Here is a 6895-nt window from a genome sequence, read left to right as displayed (position 1 = left end):
GGCTGCCACGCACGGCTGCATCACAGTGAAGACCAGCAGGAAGGGCAAGCCTCAGCGTCAACGCATTCCAAAGCACTCCCTGCAGCCACTGTGGGTCTGTGCGCTTGGGCTCAGACGTAGACTCCTGCACGGAGGTTGGGAGGAGATGGAAAATGTGCAGTAGACACTGCAACTTTCTGTTGCTGCGGAATCCTTTCATTTGGTTGGGTTTTGGGGTTTTGTTTGTTTATTGATTTCTGAGACAGGGTCTCACTCTGTGGTCCTTATTGGTCCAGAACTTGCTCTGCATCCCAGGCTGGCCTCAATCTCATAGCAGTCTGCCCCTAGAGTGCCAAGGTTCCAGATGTGAGTCACCAATCCCCCTTCTTCCCTCCCTCTCTCCCTACCTCCCTCCCTCCCTCTCTCCCTCCCTCCCTTCTCTTTTGACAGTTTCTCACTGTCTGTAGTCTAGATTGTTTGAATTGTTTGTCTCCAGCCCCTTGAGTGCTGAGACCCCCTGACTTTCACAGTGACATTTTTACGGGCTGCACCTTCAAGGTCGTTTTCACTTCATGGTAACACGCTGTTCTATCACCTGGCTGAGCTGGTGGACACGAACACTGGGTTTGTGGGGCCTTCCTTCTGCCTCACCTCTGCATCCACAAAAAAGCTGTCAGACAGATGAGAGGTCAGTCCCTGGGGACCCTCTAGAAGCTATGCAGGAAGGCAGGAAGTAGTTGTACCGTATTTGTCTCCTCACAAAGCTTGCCTGTGGATCTGGATGTTCCGACATTACTCTCCTGGAAAAGGCTTAGCATTCGCTGGGCATGGGTGGCTCACACCTTTAATCTCAGCACTTGGAAGGCAGAGGTAGGCTGATCTCTGTGAGTTCAAGGCCAGCCTGGTCTACAGAGCTAGTTCCAGAACAGGCTCCAAAAAGGCTTAACATTCTTTTTCCCCCTTAAGGCTTAACATTCTCCCCCTTTCCCAGGAGCGCTGGGTATTACCTGCAGGTCAGCTGGTTATTTCTTTTTCTATTTTCCTGTGGTAGCTGTTGAAGCTTTCAGAATTATCATTAAACACCCACTAGCAATGCTTTAAAACATAATTTATGAGGCATAATTTTCATATTATATGTGCTTTTTTGCTGTTGTTGTTGTGTGTTTGTTTTTTGAGATAGCATTTCTCTGGGTAACAGGCGTGGCTGTCCTGGAACACCACCTGGAATACTACCAACTTCTGGCTAATATATACCCTTTTAAAATTTTTAAAAGGTTTTAATAAAAGTGCTGAGTTGTGCAACCATCACAATCTAGTTTTATTGCTTTATTTGTTTGCTTGTTTGTTTTTCAAGACAGGGTTTTTCTGTGTAATAGTCCTAGCCGTCTCGCTTTGTAGACCAGGCTGGCCTTGAATTTACAGAGATCCACTTGCCTCTACCTCCTGAGTGCTGGGATTAAAAGCACACAATAATCTAGTTCTAGCACTTCCGTTCATTAGCTGATGGACATTTTTTTAAAAAGCTCATTTATTTTTATTTTATTTGCATTGGTGTATTGCCTGCATGTATGTCTGTGTAAGGATGTTGGATATTGGGGTTACAGACAGTAACATGTTAGCTGCTTTATAGGTGCTGGGAATTGAACCCAGGTCCTCTGGAAGAGCAGTCAGTGTGCTTAACTGCCGAGCCATCTCTCCAGTCCTTGCTGATGGACATTTTGATGGTTCTAGTCTTTTTCAGTAATGTAAATAAAGTTGTTATGACCATTCTTACATATGCACATATGTCATTTAGTAAGTGGATATGTTTTTATTTATCCTGTAAAAATACTCATGATCAAATGGACCATATAGTAAATTCATATCTAGGAATCGAAGGAAACTTGCAAACTGTTTTCTAAAGTTGCTGCCCAATATATATCCCCATTAGCACATGTGATGGATTTCCTTTCTCAACATCCTTGGCAAACCCTGGCTTTGTCTATTTTGACAACTATCTCTTCAGGTTCCAAATGGAGCCATTATAAAGCAACAACAACCAACAGAACAAAACACATCAGGGTGGAGAAAAGGCTCAGTAGTTAAGAGCACTTGCTGCTCTTGCAGAGGACCTAGGTCCAGTTCCCAACTATCAGGACAGCTCACAACCTTCTGTAACTCCAGTTCCAGGGATTCCAATGCCTTTCTGTGGCCTCTGTGGACACCAGCACACATGATGTGCATATACATACACACAGGCACTCACACACATAAAATAAAAATATATCTGTTTTTGAAACATGGTTTGACAATTAAAAACAGGCATTTGTACTTTCATTTCTGGTGTGCTTTTGAAAAATTACCTTTATGACACTGAAAAACACCCAGAGAAGACCCAAAACCAAGATCCTCAAGTCAAGAGTCCATTGTTATAGACAGGAAAACAGGCGGAGGGACACAGAGAGGCCCACTGAGCCTGGGGACAGGGCTGGTCCTCAGAATGCACCCCCCTCCTTAAAAACAAAGGATTTATTTTATTTTGAATCATGTATATATTTCTATCTATGTGGATCTATGTGAGTGCATGCTGTGTGGACCACAGAGGCCAGAGCTCTTTTGAGGATGGAGTTGCAATTGTTTATGAGCAACCTCTTGTGGGTGTTGGGAAGAGAACTCCAGGCCTCTAAAAGAGCAGTAAGTTCTCTTGACCACTGAGCCATCTCTCTAGCCCCCTCCCCTCCTTCTGATCTCCTTCCTTCACAGGAATGTTGAGTCTAATGGAATCTTTCTGGACCCAGTTGTACTCTAAGATGTTAGCAACTCGGCAGCCACCAGAAGTCAACAGGGACGGTGGCCATCAAGTTTGCCATCTAATAAAAGTGAGGATTAACAGTGGAGTAAACAAAGAGAAGGCATGCTTTAGAAAAAGTTATTTAAAAGTGAGAAATTAAGAAAAAATGGAAGCTGGGCAGTGGTGGCACATGCCTTTAATCCCAGCTCTTGGGAGGCAAAGGCAGGTGGATCTCTGTGAGTTCAAGGTCACAGAGTGACCTGGTCTACAGAGTGAGTTCCAGGACAGATACCCTGTCTCAAAAATAACTGAGATGGGGGGGGGGAATGAAAAAAAATTCCTAAAAGAAGGAAAAAATCGAATGGGACAAAGGCTGAGGTAAGCTCTATGAGACTGGCCAGTTCTCCAGATGCATTAGCGACTAAGCTGCTGAGTTCCCCTGACCCGGCCATGAATATGAGCTGGGGTGTGTGCTGTGTATCAGATTAGTTATGGTTGAACTTCTTTCCCTTGTCAATTTCTGGCCCCGTCTATTTCTCTTTCTTTCTTTCTTTCTTTCTTTCTTTCTTTCTTTCTTTCTTTCTTTCTTGATTTATTTATTTATCATGTACACAGTGTTCTGTCTGCATGTATCCCTGCGTGCCAGAAGAGGGCACCAGATCTCATTACAGATGGTTGTGAGTCATCATGTGGTTACTGGGAATTGAACTCAGGAACTCTGGAAGATCAGTCTCCGGAAGATGCTCTTAACCTCTGAGCCATCTCTCCAGCCCCCTGACTTTTTCTTAGTTGTTGATTTCGACCATCTGAGAGCTGTCCTTCACTTGGCCAGCTTCCTCTCTGGCCTTGTAGCTGTCCAAGTGCTGCTAATTGTACTGAGCTCTCTGAATTCTCAAGAAATAGCTGCCGTTGTTCGTAGTTTAACTTGTCGTCTAGGGAATGGTCTGAGGTTTCTTTCCTGCTGTGTGTAGAGGCTTTGTTAGACGTTCTCTGTACAATTAGTTGTATGAGGAGCAAGAATATATGAAAGAGCAATGCTGCTTGATAAACATTTATAAACAGGCTGGGGGTGGGGGAGCCAGCCCATCCTCAGTGACCCAGAGCCCGGTCCCTCCTCTTATCTCAGCAGCTCGGCTATCTTTTCTTTCCTTTGTTCTCTTTTCCTTCCTTCCTTCCTTCCTTCCTTCCTTCCTTCCTTCCTTTCATTCTTTCTTTTTTCTTTTTTAGACAGGGTCTCATTATGTAGCTCTGGTTGTCCTGGAACTTACTCTGCAGACCAGGCTTGGTGTGGGAAGTCCTTCTGTATATGTGTTGTCTTTATTGGTTAATGAATAAAGAAGCAGCTTTGGCCTGTGATAGGACAGAATAGAGCTAGGTGGGAAAACTAAACTGAATGCTGGGAGAAAGTAGGCAGAATAAGTGAGAAGCTATGTAGCCGCCACAGGAGACAGATGCCTCTGCTGGAGCCAGCTAAAACTTTGCCGGTAGGCCACGATTAATGGAGATGGGTTAGTTTAGGATATAACAGCTAGCTAGAAATACATGTAAGCTATTGGCCAAACAGTGTTGCAAATAATATAGTTTCTGTATGATGATTTCAGGTCTGAGCATCCTGGAAGGAACAAACAGCCTCCAACAACACAGGCTGATCTCAAACTCACAGCGATCCACCTGCCTCTGCCTCTGGGATTTGAAGGCGTGAACCACTATATCCGGCACCAGTTTAGTTATTGCCTACATATTTTCATTTTTGCAGTGTTTCAGGACTTGCCACTTCAACACAATCTTCCTTTTAACCTCAGTGCTCATTCTCACTGCAACTTGTGAGCATCTTGCAGTTTTCACCATGTGCCCCTTTCTGCCTACAGAAAGCTACCTCCTGCATCATTGGTTTGGACATCTGTTTGTGAAAGAGTATCACTGTATAATCTGGGTCGGTATCAAACTTGCTACCCTACCATCTCACCTCAGTTTTCCAGATGCTGGGATTATTGACACATGCCACCACATCCCTTTTCCATTTCAAAAGTAAAACGTGGGTCTAGAGAGAAGGCTCAGGGATTAAGAACACTGGCTGCTCTTCTAGAGAACCTGGGTTTGGTTCCCAGAACACACATGGCAGCTCACAACCATCTGTCACTCCAGTTTGGGAGGATCTGATGCCCCTTTCTGGCTTCCACAGGTACTAGGCACACACATAGTGTACATACATGCAAGCAAAATATTCACACACATAGATTTTTCTAAAAATTCAAAAGCAAGAAAGCAGACTAGGGGTGACACATACCCAGTGTTAATCAAACCATGTACCCAAGGCCTCCCGCACTCTATGCACGGTAACCTCTGTTCTGCAGAGGTTCCGTTTCCATCTGGTCACCTTGTCATCCAGCGGGAGGCAGATGGCAGTATGCTGCACCCTCCCCACTTGCGCTGCCATGGGAACAGGGCTCTAAATCAGCCCTTTGTCTTTGACCGGCTCTCATGTAGCCCAGGCTGGGCTTGAAGTCACTGTGTAGCGAGGATGACCCTGGACTCCTGGCCCTCTTTCCTCCATCTCTGGTGCTGGAATCACAGGTGTTTCCCAGAAGCATGCCATGCACGCTAGGCAAGCACTTCACCAACTGAGCCACATCCCAGCCCCCTGCATAAGCTTCCTAACAGCATCTTTCCAACCTCTTGGTGCGCCCAGGGCTCTAGGTCTCCAGCTAAAATCAGCGTCCTGGGCCGCCTGTTCCTGAGTCAGAGCCAGGCTGGATTGTAGAACTGGAAACTCCCGTGGACACCTCATGTGTGATCTTGAATCACCCACTGCCTTTTGCTTCCTCAAGGACCTGAGCTTCTGGTCTCAAGCACATCCAGTTGAGAGCCCCTCTTCCTCAAACCTCCTTTCTTTGCCTCCCTTGACACATTCTGGAAACATTTTTTTTTTTTGCTTCATTTCATTCTGGCTCTGAGGAGAGTGGGGAGGGAGCAGCATCTTCCTTCCGGAAGAGCCACGATCTAGTGATTGCTGGAGGGACAACATGGTCCCTTGTATTGCTGTTCTGTTCAAGACCCCTAGCAGCAAATAGGAGTTGAACCTCCAATGGTTTCATTACAAATCTCACATGTCAGACTAGAATAACTGGAGGTAACCAGACACACAGAGGCTCAGAGCAGAGTGGAACAGAACACTGAAGAAAATCATTTCTACAACTCTTCCCAGCTTGCAGGTGCTTGAAATGGCCTAGGGGAACTGAGATAGCGCACTGCAGACCTCGGGACTTACTTCAGCAGACTGCAGAGTGGGCTGCTGCATCCAGGAGACGCTGTGGGGCCAAAAGGAGTTCCAGGTAGGCAGAACGCTTTAGATGGGGTCAGTTAGCAGTGCTGGAGGCAGTACAGCAGGACCCCAAGGACAGATAGAGATCTGGAACAGGCCATCATGGAAGTCTGCTAGGTTTGGAAACCTGACAGTCTGAGCATATCGGTGACTCAGCCTCCCAGTAAGGTCAACAAAAGTCACCTGTACCTTTGAACCATGAGACCCACTCTTTCTAATGCCACTAGATTCTTACTTTATCTGTATCCATTACATTGTTACAACCCTGGTCCTGTAAGGAGTCAGTCCCAACGAGAAGCCTTTGGTTCTCCCTTACTCCACTTGTCCACCCCTGTCCATTTCTCCTCTTACAAGGACTAGGGTGGGTTCAACGATGGAGCACTTTCCTGACGTGTGTAAGGTCTTGAGTTTAATCTTAGTATACAAAACATTAGTAAAAATAGAATAAGTTGAAGGCCCTGGTCTGTCTGGAGCTGTGAGGATTGTACCACCTTGGCAGCAAGGGTTATGGAGATCATCTCCCCTCCCAGGTGTGACCCAGGACTTTTCACATCCCTTCCTACATTCTCACTGTGCCCCACGCCTCTACTCTGCTTAGTCCTCTGCCCGTCCTTTCCTTCCCCATACCCTATCATCCAGCGAGACCCAAGCCTGTGCATTCAGTTCAACTGGCAGCTTGCTGAGCTTTTACGGTGTGTCAAGAATAAGGAAACCAGGCGGTGGTGGAAGACAGGCTCACGCCTTTAGTACCAGCACGCGGGAGGCAGAGGCAGGTATGTCTCTGTGCGCTGGTTCCAGGACAGCCAAGGCTACATAGAGAAACC

Source organism: Microtus ochrogaster, chromosome 7 (assembly GCF_000317375.1).
Source record: "Microtus ochrogaster isolate Prairie Vole_2 chromosome 7, MicOch1.0, whole genome shotgun sequence".
In the NCBI taxonomy this organism is placed as follows: domain Eukaryota; kingdom Metazoa; phylum Chordata; class Mammalia; order Rodentia; family Cricetidae; genus Microtus; species Microtus ochrogaster.
This window is presented reverse-complemented; position numbering follows the sequence as displayed.